Raw genomic sequence first — 16,568 nt, forward strand, 5'->3', positions numbered from 1 at the left:
CGCATGAAAACGGGGATACCGGGGTTATGGCAGCTAGCCCCTTCAAAGTTTGGACGTACATCGGCGAGCGGAGGTCGGCAAGTGGTTAAGAAAAGGCCTTTTTGTGACACTTGTTGCTTACAAGTTAAAATCTGTATTTTTTGCTAGCAAATTACACAGAACCCCCAAACATCAACGCAATTTTTTGAGAAAAAATACACTTCAATGAATAAAAAAAAAAAAAAAAGAAACCGTAAAGTTAGCCCATTTTTTTCTTGTATAATGTGAAAGATGATGTTATGTTGAGTAAATAGATAACCAACATGTCAAGCTTTGAAATTGCGCAAACTCGTGGAATGGCGCCAAACTTCGGTACTTAAAAATCTCCATAAGCGACGCTCTAAAAATAATTTTATGATTACCCGTTTAGAGTTCCAGAGGAGGTCTTGTGTTAGAATAATTGCTCCCGCTCCAACAATCATGGCGATACCTCACATGTGTGGTTTGAACACTGTTTACATTTAAGGGCGCCACTTACGTCTGTGTTTACTTTAGCGCACAAGCACGGAGGGATGGGGCGCTTTAACCACTTAAAGACCGAGCCTCTGAGATTTGTTGTTTACAAGTTATAAACAGGTTTTTTTGTTAGAAAATCACTTGGAACCCCCAAACATTATACATTTTGTTTTTCTAACACCCTGGAGAATAAAATGGCGATCGTTGCAATACTTTCTGTCACAACGTATTTGCGCAGCCGTCTTACAAGCACACTTTTTTTTGGGAAAAAATACACTTTTTTGAATTAAAAAATAAGAAAACAGTAAAGTTAGCCCAATTTTTTTTATATTGTGAAAGGAAAAAAAAAGCCGCAGAGGTGATCAAATACCACCAAAAGAAAGCTCTATTTGTGGGAAAAAGGGACATACATTGTATTTGGGTACAACGTCGCACGACTGCGCAATTGTTAAATTAACGCAGTGCGGGGGCGTGGCCAAGATGGCGCTGTGAGCGGCGGCTTTTGTAGAGAGCTCCGCTGATCCGCAACAAATATCCGGATCCAGCGGCACCAATCAAACTACAAAATTACCCCTGCTGACCGAGGGGGACCTGGGGAAGACCTGTCTGCTGAGGGGAGAGGAAAATCTACTGTCCCAGGGCCGTGATCGGCATCCCGCTGACGCTCCGGCCTACCTCGGACGAATAGGCCGAAGCCGCGGCCTTTCCTGGCGGACCGCGCTCCGAGCCGGGGGGCTCCTCTATCCGATCGGCACTGCTGTGGAGACCCATCGGCTGCTGGGGACCACGGATGGGGGCGAGAGAGGTGACCCTGGGCGAATCTTAGCCTGTGCTTTGGGCCTGAAGACTCTTCCTCCCCCATGTTTTACTAGGCCGAGACTGCGGCCTTTCCTGGGGACTTGGAGCCGTCGGACCGGCTGGGGGGGGCCCACACACCCCATGGCCCGGAGTAAGTTACCCTGAAAAGCCTGGGGACAGCTGCCTGGGCAGTGGGGGAACCCCTGGGCTCTTCCACACCTGACATTTTGCTTGTGGAGGAGGGAGGCTGGACTGAAGATCCCCTTTAAGTCAGTGGAGGCCTGTGGTGGACGGATCCTGCTCTACATAGTTCCAGGTGAGGGGGAGGATCGTTGAGGGGCCACACATTGCATCATATCTATTGCCTGACTACCCCTGACCCAGCAGGGAGGCTCCCACGGCCAGTTATTGACCACTGTCTAGATCTAGGCTCCAGACACCTGAATGAGGCGCAGGAATTCCAGCGCAAAATACAGCAAAGGGGGTAAGAGGTTGACCTTTCCGCCATAGTCGGACTCGCCTCAGACGCCCACCTGCCCCCCCCCGGAGGCTCTTGGTACGTGTGGTCCCCATAGAGCCTCACGGACGAACATTATGGAGTCGGATGACTCTCGGCCCCCCTGGCTGGCCGACGTCATGGCGGCTATTGCTACTTGTCAATCTACGTTAACAACAAAGATTGAAGCCGTTCAGCTGGACATGGGTCTAATCCGCCAAGATATAGACAAAATCAGGTCGCGAGTCACTGAAACGGAGCAAAGGCTGAGTACCACTGAAGACACCATTGCGGAACATGGAGCATCGCTCCGTACGCTTCAAACCAAAGTAAAGGCCCTTGAATATAGAGCCGAAGACGCGGAGAATAGGAACCGGCGCAATAATCTTCGCATTGTTGGTCTACCGGAGGGGGCAGAGGGGAATAATCCTACCTCCTTCATAGAGGGTCTGCTGCGTGACCTTCTTCCTGATGCCCGCTGGTCACCTTACTACACGGTTGAGAGGGCACACCGCATGCCGCCCAGGCCGGGGCCTCCTGGATCCCCTCCCCGCAGCTTCATTCTTCGTCTCCTCAACTTCAGAGACAGAGAAGTTCTCCGTGCCTCTAGAACTGTTGGGGACCTCATATTCCAGAATACCAAGTTGATGATCTTCCCCGACTACTCAGTCAAGACCCAGAAACTCAGGAAATCTTTTGACCAAGTTAAAGCGGCTTTGCGATCACGCAACATTCGCTACAGTGTACTCTTCCCTGCTCGCCTTAGAGTCCAGGATGGCGAGACAACTCGCTTCTTTACCACACCGAGAGAGGCCTCTGCCTGGCTGGACACGCTGCCACAGAATCGCTGATGGTCTTTCTGGTATGTGCTGCATGACCCTTTTCATTGGTTCCCCACCATAGTTTAGACCTGGATCTGGGATTTCACACGAACTACTACATGGATGACTTTGTTATGTTGCACAGGTTATGCCCCGTTCAATCCATGATGTGTGCGGATCTGTGGGGGGAACACTGGTTATCCTTATCAGGGATATTTTAAGTTAATGCCCTTGCCAAAGAACTTGGTCAGGAGACTGTTGAGAAATGAAGTTCCTTTACACTTGCTTGACTCCACGAGGAGCATTGGAGTTTTTGTTCTGTATCTCCTCCTAAAAGATGGATCGACTCTACTGTGAGGTCGCATTATGGAATACTTCCTTTCGTCTGACTTTCCACGTCCTCACAGCCTGCTGCATCATAAAGCGGAGATCTCACATGTGGAAGGCCGCTTGAACTGCTGCTCCCCCCCCCCCCGTGTGAAGTCTCGGGGGGTGGGCTCGCCTCTTCCACGGACCCCCTGTTGCAGACGGCGAGCTGAATATGTTTGGGATTGAAACCCGCCTCAGTTTTAGGAGGTTGGGTGGGGTGGGGGGTGGGGAATGTTCCCCTAACGGGGCTTGTTCCATTTACTTTAGATACTGGCATCCTTTATCTGTTTTTAGTTTGGTTTATTTGTTTTTGTTTGATGTTTATACCAAAAAAATTAACTCATCAGCATTGCATTGTTTCCAGATGTGTCCGTTTCGGGTCCCGGGGTCCAGTCCAAAAGCCGTGATCTGCACTGATCCTAACATTATTATTATTCTTGGCAGACATGTCCTCCCTTAACATTATCTCCTGGAACACCAGGGGACTGAACTCCCCGGTCAAGCGTTCCCTGGTGTTCCAATTTATCAAAACTTATAACCCACATATATGCGTACTCCAAGAAACACACTTAACAGGGCGTAGGGTTCTGGCCCTAAAAAAGCCTTGGGTGGGCCACCACTACCACCCCACACACTCCACTTTCTCTAGGGGTGTTACTATTCTGGTATCGAAGTCACTCCCCTTTCGGCTCTTGGATTTGGCCCTCGATCCTGATGGTCGGTATGTTATTATTCATGCCAAAATATACTCTTTAACGTGGACCATTGTGGGCTTGTATTTGCCTCCCCCGGCTTCCTTGGTGGTGCTCAATCGGATCACTAGCAAGATAGCCGACTTTGCATCTGACGATACTGTTATACTCGGTGATTTTAATCTGGTCCCTGACCCGGATTTCGACAGGCTAACTCCTGCGGGACATCATTGCTCTGGGTTGGCTGAGTGGGCAGATACTTATGGCTTGACTGATGTCTGGAGGTGGCGTCACCCCCAGACTAGGGCATACACATGTCACTCAGCCTCTCAGAGAATGTTTTCCCCTATAGACTTGGTCTTTGCAGGGAGCCCGGTCCTCCCACGGGTCACAGACATACAAATACTCCCTAGGGGAATTTCTGATCACGCACCCTTACTGTTGTCATTGGATCTCTCCCTAGGCCCAGTGGGAGGGGTATGGAGGCGCTCCAGATTTTGGATCTCAGACACCGCAGTAGACTCCCAATTTAGGACAGAATTGCTTGACTTCTGGGCAGTAAACGTGGGCTCGGCAGACCCCACAGTAGTGTGGGACGTCTTTAAGGCCACAATGCTGGGGCAGTATTGCTAGAGTCCGACGAGAGCGTAGGGCAGCATTGATTAAGGCTGAGAGGGATGCGGGCAGTGCGGAGGCTCTTTTTGTTCGTACCCGAGACCCTGTGCACTATTCGCATCTACAACTTATGACGAAGGAGGTGGTGCATCTACGTACCTCTCTCACCCAGAAGAAAATGTTGGCTCAGTCCCAACAGATTTTTGAGCAGGGGGAGAGGTCAGGCCGTCTGTTGGCCTGGCTCTCCAGAGAACAGGCAGGTGGGTTGAGTATCTCATGTATTAAAGACCTATCGGGACAACTGATCCATACACCGGAAGGGATAAATGGCTGCTTTGCGGAATTCTATGAATCCCTCTATAGCTCCAGGGTAGACTATGGACGAGAAGATCTTGTAGCATACTTAAATGATATTGATATCCCAACCCTTACAGCTACGTATCGTGACAAGCTCAACGCCCCAATTACATCTCTGGAAATACTCCAGGCACTTAAATAAATGCAGACAGGGAAAACACCGGGTCCTGATGGCATCCCTGTGGAGTTTTACAAACAATACCCAACAGAACTAGTTGATAAATTACAGGACCTCTTCTCTGCGTCGGGGCTTCTTGAAAAACTCCCGGACACAATGAGCGAAGCGATTATAGTGGTGATCCCTAAGCCAGAGAAGGACCCCACGCTATGCTCCTCGTATCGCCCCATATCCCTTCTAAACGTCGATGCAAAGGTACTGGCGAAAGTGTTGGCCAACAGGCTTAATTTGGTCATTACTGCCCTCATCCACAGGGATCAAACAGGCTTCATGCCCGGTAGAGGAACGGACATTAATATCAGACGCCTTTATACCCACATAGATAGAACAGATGAGGCGACTAAAGGAATGGTGGCCTCACTCGACGTGGAGAAGGCTTTTGACTCCGTCGAGTGGGGTTACCTATGGGAGGTACTCTCACGATTCGGGTTTGGCCCGGGGTTTACGAAATGGCTCTGCATGTTATATCATGGCCCCTTAGCTAGAATACGCACCAACGGATGCCTATCGGGGAAGTTTAGATTGTTTTGCGGCACGCGACAGGGATGTCCTCTCTCCCCGGGTCTATTTGCTCTGGCGATGGAACCCCTGGCTATATTGCTGAGGGATGATCCGGGGGTGAAGGGTCTCCAGGTAGGTCCAATTGAGGAGAAGTTATCGTTGTATGCAGACGATGCTCTGCTCTATTTAGCGGATGCGTCGTCCTCTTTACAGACTGCACTGGATCTGATTAACCGATTCGGTGGGTACTCGGGGATTTGCATTAATTGGGACAAGTCGGTTCTTTTCCCGCTCCACCCCTCGACCCCTAGGGTGCCACACCCGCAGCTCAAATGGGTAGATGACTTCAAATATTTGGGGATCCAGGTTAGCGGCAAAGTCCAAGACTACATGGATAACAATTTGCGACCACTCATGACACAGCTTACGGCTAGATGTGCTGCTTGGCGTTCCCTTCCATTGACCCCTGTTGGCAGAGTCAATTTGCTAAAAATGATCTCTCTTCCTAAGTATCTCTACTTCTTCCGTAATACACCCATACACATCCCTAGGACTTTCTTTCGAAGATTGGAGAGTCTGCTGATACACTTTGTCTGGGCTGGGAGGCCACCTAGGGTGGCCAAACAGATTTTATATCTCCCACTTTCGGGGGGGGGGGGGGGATTGGCGCTACCGAATTTTCAAATCTACTACTGGGCAGCTGTTCTGGTCACGATTCGGTGGTGGTTCTCCCAGCCCATACAGAACCCGGCAGTCACTCTGGAGGCAGCTATTTTGGGTTCCTATGCGGTCCTGAGCAATCTCCCATTTCGTGGACTAGAGCCAGTCCGTCCATGACAACGCTGATGCGAACCACCGTGAAGGTATGGCAGGAGGCTAGGAAAATATATGGGAAGCCCAATCTCATCTCACCTCACATGCCCCTATGGGGTAACCCTATGCTCCCCCACTTTTACAGCATACCGGACCCCTCGCTTTGGGCAAAAAAGGGAATTCTCACATTAAAACATAGTCAAAGAGGGTAAACTTATATCTTTACAAGCCCTGAGGCAATCCTTCGCTATCCCGCCCTCCTTCCAATTCAGGTACTGGCAGCTGAAACACGCCTTTGAAGCTCAGTTCCCTGCCCCCCTCATTCTGGAACCGGACTCCATTGAACGGCTCTTGACTTCCAGTGTGATGGGGAAGCCCCTCTCAACATTATATCTTTACCTTACAGTGGAGTATGATGCCAAATTAACCAAAACCTGGAAAAAGTGGAGGGTTGATATTCCCTCTTTGAATGAGGAGGAATGGAAGGAGTGTTTAATCTCCTACATTCCTTCCATGATAGCTGCAAAAGATAGGTTCATACAATTTAAGTTCCTACACAGGGCGTATTTCACCCCACAGAGACTGGCGCGCATTTACCATCAAAGAGATCCCTACTGTCAGAGATGCAGGCAGGAGGAGGGTACTTTCTGGCACATGGTCTGGTCCTGTCCCAAACTTCGCCCCTTCTGGTCAATAGTGGCCTCCACATTGAGCAGGGTCATAGGCTCACACTTGTCGGTGGATCCTCAGGCACTTCTGCTTAGTCATTTGGAGGAAGTGGAGGGAGATAGATATAGTAAACTGTGTCTAACCTTTGCATTATACTATGCCAGGTGTGAAATCTTATTGCGATGGAAACTGGTGGAGCCTCCTACCCTGGCCTCGTGGAGAAGGTCGGTGAATACGGCACTCCCCCTTTATAGACTGACGTATGAAAGTAGGCAATGCCCAGGAAAGGTTGATAAAATCTGGTCCTCTTGGGTGGACGCCTCCGGTGATCCTGAACCCTCATCCCCATAATCAAGACGTGAAACATATTAGAGGACATCCTACATCTCATGCCCATTCTTCTGATGCTCTTCCCCCCCCATCCACTTCCTTCCCCTCCCTTCCTCGGTCCCCCCCCCTCCCCTTTTCCTCTCTTTTTTTTTCTCCCCCTCTTCCTCCGCCCCTGTTCCACCCCCCCTCCCCCCGCCATCCCTACTAGGGTTGACTGTATATTGGTTACCTATTTTATACTACCTAAGAGGTTATAACGCTTTAATACCATAAGGAGTATTGTTAGGTGAAACTTCTGACGTTTGCATAACTGGAATATCTGCTAAATAGTGGCTTTTGACTGAAGGTAGATCTTGTTGTCACTATTCTCATCGCATTTACTGTACTCATTTATTGTATTGTAATGCTGATTTGTTCAATAAAATCTTCTGTTAAAAAAAATTAATGCAGTGCTGTATCGCAAAAAATGGCCTGGTCACAAAGGGGGGGGGGTAAATCTTCTGGGGTTAAAGAGGTCAATCTTGGTTTCATGTCCTGTTCTATAACTGAGGATCATTTTTAATAACATTCTTGTAATGATAAGGTAGAGATCTACATGGATGGAAGAAGCTTTATTCTGGAGAAAGACAGACAGACAGTGCAGAGCATAGAATGAGTCTCTTATCACACAGAACAATCTAGTAGTGTGACCTCCATGTGTTATAGTGAGCCCTGAGGGGGGATAGAGGGAAGGTCTGTGCTAAGTTGTCCCCCCTCCCTCCTTGTACTTACCGATACACCATGAAACTTCCTCCCTCCAGTCATGTGACAAGGGGATAGAATGAGTGAGAACGGGCACAGCCTTCCCTCACTGCACAGCTGCGCTCTCTATTGCCACCTGCAGACTGGAGGGTGAAGAACGCCGAAATCCTCTCTCCAGCTGTCTTCTGTCACCATACATCAGAGGCGGGGCTGAGCTGCGTCACAGCCCACGCGCGCCCCCTGCGGCGGGGGGGTCACGTTTCTTCTGATTGGCGGAGGGGACAGGCGGATAACAGTGATACAGCACGAGACAGCTGAGCGGCGCCATTTTCTTCTGTGCTTTCCTACGGAGAAGACGCGTCATATCCGCGCTCATCACAGAAGAGGAACAGCGCCCTACAGAGGATTTTTCGGAGATTACAGCCACAGCTTCTTCATCTGAGATCTAGTAAGTGTCATTAGAAGTGATATTAAAAAAAAGAAGTGATGTCACCTTACCAGTGAGATCGGGTCCGGTGCCCGGATGTGTGTGTGGGGGGAGGGGGGACAATAGAGAGCTGGACCCGGCTGTAATGATCTGTCAGTGTTTTCTCTGGGGGGGGGGGGGGGACAATAGGGATCTGGACCCGGCTGTAATGATCTGTCAGTGTTTTCTCTGGGGGGGGGGACAATAGAGAGCTGGACCCGGCTGTAATGATCTGTCAGTGTTTTCTCTGGGGGGAGGGGGGGCAATAGGGAGCTGGACCCGGCTGTAATGATCTGTCAGTGTTTTCTGGGGGGGGGGGGGGGGGACAATGGAGAGCTGGACCCGGCTGTAATGATCTGTCAGTGTTTTCTCTGGGGGGGGGACAATAGAGAGCTGGACCCGGCTGTAATGATCTGTCAGTGTTTTCTCTGGGGGGGGGGACAATAGGGAGCTGGACCCGGCTGTAATGATCTGTCAGTGTTTTCTCTGGGGGAGGGGGACAATAGAGAGCTGGACCCGGCTGTAATGATCTGTCAGTGTTTTCTCTGGGGGGAGGGGGACAATAGAGAGCTGGACCCGGCTGTAATGATCTGTCAGTGTTTTCTCTGGGGGGGAGGGGGGGGCAATAGGGAGCTGGACCCGGCTGTAATGATCTGTCAGTGTTTTCTCTGGGGGGAGGGGGACAATAGAGAGCTGGACCCGGCTGTAATGATCTGTCAGTGTTTTCTCTGGGGGGGGGACAATAGGGAGCTGGACCCGGCTGTAATGATCTGTCAGTGTTTTCTCTGGGGGGAGGGGGACAATAGAGAGCTGGACCCGGCTGTAATGATCTGTCAGTGTTTTCTCTGGGGGGGAGGGGGGGGCAATAGGGAGCTGGACCCGGCTGTAATGATCTGTCAGTGTTTTCTCGGGGGGGGGGACAATAGGGAGCTGGACCCGGCTGTAATGATCTGTTAGTGTTTTCTCTGGGGGGGAGGGGGGGACAATAGGGATCTGGACCCGGCTGTAATGATCTGTCAGTGTTTTCTCTGGGGGGGGGACAATAGAGAGCTGGACCCGGCTGTAATGATCTGTCAGTGTTTTCTCTGGGGGGGAGGGGGGGCAATAGGGAGCTGGACCCGGCTGTAATGATCTGTCAGTGTTTTCTGGGGGGGGGGGGGGGGGACAATGGAGAGCTGGACCCGGCTGTAATGATCTGTCAGTGTTTTCTCTGGGGGGGGGACAATAGAGAGCTGGACCCGGCTGTAATGATCTGTCAGTGTTTTCTCTGGGGGGGGGGACAATAGGGAGCTGGACCCGGCTGTAATGATCTGTCAGTGTTTTCTCTGGGGGGAGGGGGACAATAGAGAGCTGGACCCGGCTGTAATGATCTGTCAGTGTTTTCTCTGGGGGAGGGGGACAATAGAGAGCTGGACCCGGCTGTAATGATCTGTCAGTGTTTTCTCTGGGGGGGAGGGGGGGGCAATAGGGAGCTGGACCCGGCTGTAATGATCTGTCAGTGTTTTCTCTGGGGGGAGGGGGACAATAGAGAGCTGGACCCGGCTGTAATGATCTGTCAGTGTTTTCTCTGGGGGGGGGGACAATAGGGAGCTGGACCCGGCTGTAATGATCTGTCAGTGTTTTCTCTGGGGGGAGGGGGACAATAGAGAGCTGGACCCGGCTGTAATGATCTGTCAGTGTTTTCTCTGGGGGGGAGGGGGGGGCAATAGGGAGCTGGACCCGGCTGTAATGATCTGTCAGTGTTTTCTCGGGGGGGGGGGACAATAGGGAGCTGGACCCGGCTGTAATGATCTGTTAGTGTTTTCTCTGGGGGGGAGGGGGGGACAATAGGGAGCTGGACCCGGCTGTAATGATCTGTCAGTGTTTTCTCGGGGGGGAGGGGGACAATAGGGAGCTGAACCCGGCTGTAATGATCTGTCAGTGTTTTCTTTGGGGGGGACAATAGAGAGCTGGACCCGGCTGTAATGATCTGTTTTCTCTGGGGGGGGGACAATAGAGAGCTGCACCCAGCTGTAATGATCTGTCAGTGTTTTCTCTGGGGGGGGGGACAATAGAGAGCTGGACCCGGCTGTAATGATCTGTCAGTGTTTGGGGGGGGGACAATAGAGAGCTGGACCCGGCTGTAATGATCTGTCAGTGTTTTCTCTGGGGGAGGGGGACAATAGAGAGCTGGACCCGGCTGTAATGATCTGTCAGTGTTTTCTCTGGGGGGGAGGGGGGGGCAATAGGGAGCTGGACCCGGCTGTAATGATCTGTTAGTGTTTTCTCAGGGGGGGGGACAATAGGGAGCTGGACCCGGCTGTAATGATCTGTCAGTGTTTTCTCTGGGGGGGAGGGGGGGGCAATAGGGAGCTGGACCCGGCTGTAATGATCTGTCAGTGTTTTCTCTGGGGGGAGGGGGGACAATAGAGAGCTGGACCCGGCTGTAATGATCTGTCTGTGTTTTCTCGGGGGGGGGGGGGGACAATAGGGAGCTGGACCCGGCTGTAATGATCTGTTAGTGTTTTCTCAGGGGGGGGGACAATAGGGAGCTGGACCCGGCTGTAATGATCTGTCAGTGTTTTCTCTGGGGGGGAGGGGGGGGCAATAGGGAGCTGGACCCGGCTGTAATGATCTGTCAGTGTTTTCTCTGGGGGGGACGGACAATAGAGAGCTGGACCCGGCTGTAATGATCTGTCAGTGTTTTCTTTGGGGGGGACAATAGAGAGCTGGACCCGGCTGTAATGATCTGTTTTCTCTGGGGGGGGGGACAATAGAGAGCTGCACCCAGCTGTAATGATCTGTTTTCTCTGGGGGGGGGACAATAGAGAGCTGCACCCAGCTGTAATGATCTGTCAGTGTTTTCTCGGGGGGGGCGATAGAGAGCTGGACCCGGCCATAATGATCTGTTTTCTCTGGGGGTTGCCACCTTTTCTTCAAGCAGAATCGGAACACTAAATCCCCCATCACACGGCTTTCTGATCAGGTCCGTCTGTCTGTTTTTCAGGTGGACCTGATCGGAGCCTCCATTTACCTCTATGGAGCGGTGGATGTGAGCGGTGACATGTCCGCTGACACCTGCTGCCATCCGATCCATAAAATCCAGACGGAGGGTGACCCTATTTTCCATCCGTCTGGCGAATCGGATAAGAATGGAGAACGGCGCTCTGACAAGTCCGTCTCTGCACAGTGAGCGGAGACAGACCTGTCATCTGCCTGCTTAGCGGGTATCAGCAAATCGATCGCCCGCTGAGCAAAGCGTCCTCTGGCACGATCGCCCGTGTGAAAGAGCCCACTAGCCTATGGAGCTGCGTTTGCTTAACTCACCCATTCAACTGAATGGGGCTGTGCAGTAACTGTGTGCAATGCACGTGGCTACAGCACAGTGACATGGGATTTTAGGGGTTAAAAGGGGGGGTGAGAAGAAAACATAACGCTTCTTCACCACCTGTCAGATACTTTTTTTTTTTTTTTTTTTTGCATTTTAGTGTATATATGAGATCTGAGGTCTTTTTGACCCTCAGATCTCATATTTAAGAGGTCCTGTCATGCTTTTTTTCTATTACAAGGGATGTTTACATTGCTTGTAATAGGAATAAAAGTGACACCATTTTTTTTTTTTAAAGAACAGTGTACAAATGAAAAATAAAAGGTAAAATAAATAAGAAAAAAAATAATTTAAATGCGCCCCGTCCCGGCGAACTCGCGTGCAGAAGTGAACGCAACCGTGAATAGCGCCCACAAATGAAAACGGTGTTCAAACTACACATGTGAGGTATCGCCACGATCGGCAGAGCTAGAGCAATAATTCAAGCCCTAGACCTCTTCTGTAACTCAAAACACGCAACCTGTATCGTTTTTAAAAGTTGCCTATGGAGATTTTTAAGGGTAAAAGTTTGTCGCCATTCCACGAGCGGGCGCAATTTTGAAGCGTGACATGTTGGGTATCAGTTTACTCGGCATAACATTATCATTCACAATATTAAAAAAATTGGGCTAACTTTACTATTGTCTTATTTTTTTAATTCAAAAAATTTCTATTTTTCCCAAAAAGTGTACTTGTAAGACCGCTGTACAAATACGGTGTGACAGAAAGTATTGCAACAACCACTATTTTATTCTCTAGGGTGTTATACTTTTTTTTATAATGTTTGGGGGTTCTAAGTAATTTTCTAGCAAAAAAACTGTTTTTAACTTGTAAACAACAAATCTCAGAAAGAGGTCCTTAAGTGGTTAAAAAAAAAGATCCACTGTGGATTACTCTTCAGAGTGCTCTGTGACTTCGTTTACACTTGTAGTTGGGGGAAAGTCAAAAATAGGAGGTTGAGCTGTGTTTTTACTGCTACCCAACTGTTCCTCTTAAGTTGCAAAGGCAGCAGAGGGGGGATGTGCACACACAATAGCCAGAATAATAATCTAAGCAGGGGAATTGGCGCTGTCCAGCTATATGTGCATAGAAGAATGTTAAACTTCTTTGAAAAATAAAACGGAAATACTTGTAAAAGAGGTGATGTGTGTGAACAATACGTGACAGGGGCTGTGGTGTACCAAATACAAACAATACCCTTAGTGCAACAGGCTCCTAATAATAAAGAATACGCCTTAATACCAATTTATCAAATGCCCTTGTATGCGTGAAGAAATATACCCCAAATGTAAAGTGTATAGAATACAACCAGTATCCCTGGCAGAAAAAACAATAAAGTGCAATAGTGCTTCTAGACAGATATGTAGATGTGCCTTAACCTCAAATAAATCAACTTCCAAATAAGTATAAAAAAATTAATATAAATGTGGCAATCAAAATAATATTGGCAAGTCAGATAGACAATTATAGCATAAAAATGAAAGAAATCCCCAACAGGTGTGTATAAAAATGAAAATTAAAAATGTATATAAAAAGTGTGAAACAAAAATGTCCAAGTTCCAAGTCCCAGAGATGTGTCCTTATGATGGAAAAAACATGATCTCCGCTTTAGCTGATATAGTCCCCGTCCTCCATTACACCCCCACTCGTGCTTGCACTCACCGGACTACCTCACCCCTGCAGGGGTAAAGGCATGTATGGAGAAATCCCGCGGTGGCGAGTCCAAGGAGCGTTCCTCCGTCCAGGGGTATGGTGTCCTTAGTGATATCCCCAATAACAGACATCCATATAAAGTGAGGAAGAAGGAAACTTCATAGCGTAACTCCACAAAAATACGATTTTATTAAAAGTCCTTGACAAATGTGGTAAAAAGTATGAAATCAATGTAAAAAGCACCGGAGCTGACAATGCTCCAGATCCCGGATCTCAGCTGTTGAGCAGCGTGGTATGGCGTGCGTTCCACCGCCCACAGCTGGAAACCAGAACAAACACAAAGAGATAGTGACGTGTGCGTATCACAAGGCCACGCCTTACGCGTTTCGTCATCAAGACGTCATCCGATAGCCAGAATGCTTTGCATCACAGTGTGGCAAAAATTGTCTGCACTGTTGGGTTCAGTGAGCAGTAATGCCTGAGAAATGTGTGCCATCCAAGTGAGTGGGGGTTTCCTGCATCCGTGTGCAATGCATTTAGTTGTGGGGTGCTGCTGTAGGGTTTAAATAGGTGGTGAGGAGGTGATATAACACCTCACTGCCTGTCAAATTCCCTCTGAAGAGCAATCCAAACATGGATTGCTCTTCAGAGGGCACCACATGTGTAAAAGAGCTCTGAGCCTAGGTTCACACATATGCGATGTGGGAACCAGCGCAATTCCAGCGCCGGTTCCTGCATCACATCTCTCCCGCAGGCAGTTCACACTGCCCTCTGCGAACCGCTGCGGGTGTCATTACAATGTTAATGACACCCCCAGATCGGTTCACAAATCGCAGTGCGAACTGAGAACTCGCACAGGAATCAGATTGCATAGGTGAGAACACCTTGCAATCCGATTCCAGTGTGTGTGTGTGTGGGGGAGTCCCTGCACTATTTTCATGCAAATCTAATGTAAGTTCAGCCATACAACTGTATACAACTATATGGCTGAACTTGCATTGCACAGACATCGCATGCGATCGGCACAGTAACGCGGTTGCAAATCACATGCGATGTCTGCGTTCGCACAAGTGTGATCCCGGGCTGAGGCTATTCAGCCATGCCAGTATATTCTGTGGAGTAACCTCTTGTCTGCAGCAATTCCAAAAACTTCTACTCAGCTGGGGGCCAGGAGAAGGAACACTATTTAACTCCACCCGCCCGGCAGTGGCGGCCTGTCCATAGGGGGCGCTTGGGCGCCGCACCCCCGAAACCCCCCCCCCCCCCCCAATCTGTTAAAAAAAAAAAGTCACTTTAAGAGTGACCGGGCGACGGACATGCAGCGGTCTATGGGAAGCTTCCCAACCTGGGAAGCCAATTTGCCCACGTTTACGGAGTGTCCGGGATGCAAGAGATGCACCCACAAACACTCCCCTATTCTCCAAGCTCCAGTGATTTGCCATTGCAATATTCATGGGTGGTGCTTTTCGCTGCACCGCGTCACTTCCAGTCTTTTGGCTCACTGTGTTTGGAGTGAGTGGAGGAGTGGACTGTGACGGACCAGCGGTGCGTGGTGTGTGTGAGACGAAGCAGGCCTGACTGACTCCTGAGCTTTGCTGTCATGGCTTCTGTAAGGTATGTAAACCGCCGCGGGCTCAGTGTGTGTCAGGCTCGTTGTCACGGACCAGACGGTGTGTCTCTCTCTCTCTCTCTCTTCTAGCTGACTCAGTTGCTGAGTCTGTATGTGGCCGCGGCACACAAGCTGCCCCTCTGCTCCGCACACACTAATCCCTGGAGGCCTGGCTGGACCCTTCGTTCCCTTCCCTGCAGTGCTCTGCCCCCCTCTCATTCTCTCCACTCAGTGAGTGACTGGGGGGGGGTCTGTGCTGATGAAGGGGGATTGCAGACTGGGGGGGTGGTAATTGTGCAGACGGGAGGGGGGAGGTAATTGTGCAGATGGGGGTGGTAATTGTGCAGACCCCCCATCTGCACAATTACCACACCCAGTCTGCACAATTACCCCCTCCCGTCTGTACAATTACCACCCCGGTCTGCACAATTACCCCCCATCTGCACAATTACCTCCCCAGGTAATTGTGCAGGGGAGGTAATTGTGCAGATGGGGGGTGGTAATTGTGCAGAGGGGTGGTAATTGTGCAGATAGGGGGTAATTGTGCAGACTGGGGGGGTGGTAATCGTACAGACTGGGGGGTGATAATTGTGCAGACTGGGCGGGTGATAATTGTGCAGACGGGGGATATCTGTGCAGACGGGGGGCGGGTGGCAATTGTGCAGATGGGGGTTGGTAATTGTGCAGATGGGGGGTGGTAATTGTGCAGATGGGGGTTGGTAATTGTGCAGTGGTAATTGTGCAGATGGGGGGGTGGTAATTGTGCAGATGGGGGAGTGGTAATTGTCCAGATGGGGGGTGGTAATTGTCCAGATGGGGGGTGGTAATTGTCCAGATGGGGGGTGGTAATTGTCCAGATGGGGGTGGTAATTGTGCAGATGGGGGGTGGTAATTGTGCAGACGATGGTTAATTGTGCAGACGGGGGGCGGGTGGCAATTGTGCAGACGGGGGGCAGGTGGCAATTGTGCAGATTGGGGGGTGGTAATTGTGCAGCTGGGGGGTGGTAATTGTGCAGATGGGGGGTGGTAATTGTGCAGATGGGGGGTGGTAATTGTGCAGCTGGGGGGGTGGTAATTGTGCAGAGGGGGGTGGTAATTGTGCAGACTGCCCCATCTGCACAATTACCCCCTGCTCCCAGCTGCACAATTGTCACCCCTGTCTGCACAATTACCCTCATCTGCACAATTACCCCTCAGGTAATTGTGCAGGGGTGGTAATTGTGCAGACGGGGGGGGGGTGGTAATTGTGCAGATGGAGGGTAATTGTGCAGGGGGTAATTGTGCAGACGGGGGGTGGTAATTATACAGACTGAGGGGTTGTAATTGTGCAGACAAGGGGTAATTGTGCAGATGGGGGATGGTAATTGTGCAGGGGTGGTACCTGTGCAAACGGAGGGGTGGTAATTGTGCAGACTGGGGGGTGGTAATTGTGCAGATGGAGGGTAATTGTGCATACGGGGAGTGGAAATTGTTCAGATTGGGGTTGGTAATTGTGCAGATGGGGGTGGTAATTGTGCAGACTGGGGGATGGTAATTGTTCAGACAGGGGGTGGTAATTGTGCTTACTGGGGGGTGGTAACTGTGCAGACGGGAGGTGGGGTAATTGTGCAGATTGGGGG

General features: G+C 50.3%; 1 long non-coding RNA gene across 1 annotated transcript in view; it reads right to left on the reverse strand.

Moving 5' to 3' along the window:
* LOC141145792 (uncharacterized) overlaps positions 1–8,070 on the reverse strand; it is an 85,335-nt gene extending 77,265 nt beyond the window's left edge. The window contains exon 1 of the long non-coding RNA XR_012244643.1: positions 7,906–8,070. This is a non-coding gene — a long non-coding RNA (uncharacterized lncRNA). The remainder of the gene's footprint in view (positions 1–7,905) is intronic.
* Positions 8,071–16,568: the final 8,498 nt, after the last annotated feature.

The sequence above is a fragment of the Aquarana catesbeiana genome, linkage group LG05 (assembly GCF_042186555.1).
Source record: "Aquarana catesbeiana isolate 2022-GZ linkage group LG05, ASM4218655v1, whole genome shotgun sequence".
NCBI lineage: Eukaryota > Metazoa > Chordata > Amphibia > Anura > Ranidae > Aquarana > Aquarana catesbeiana.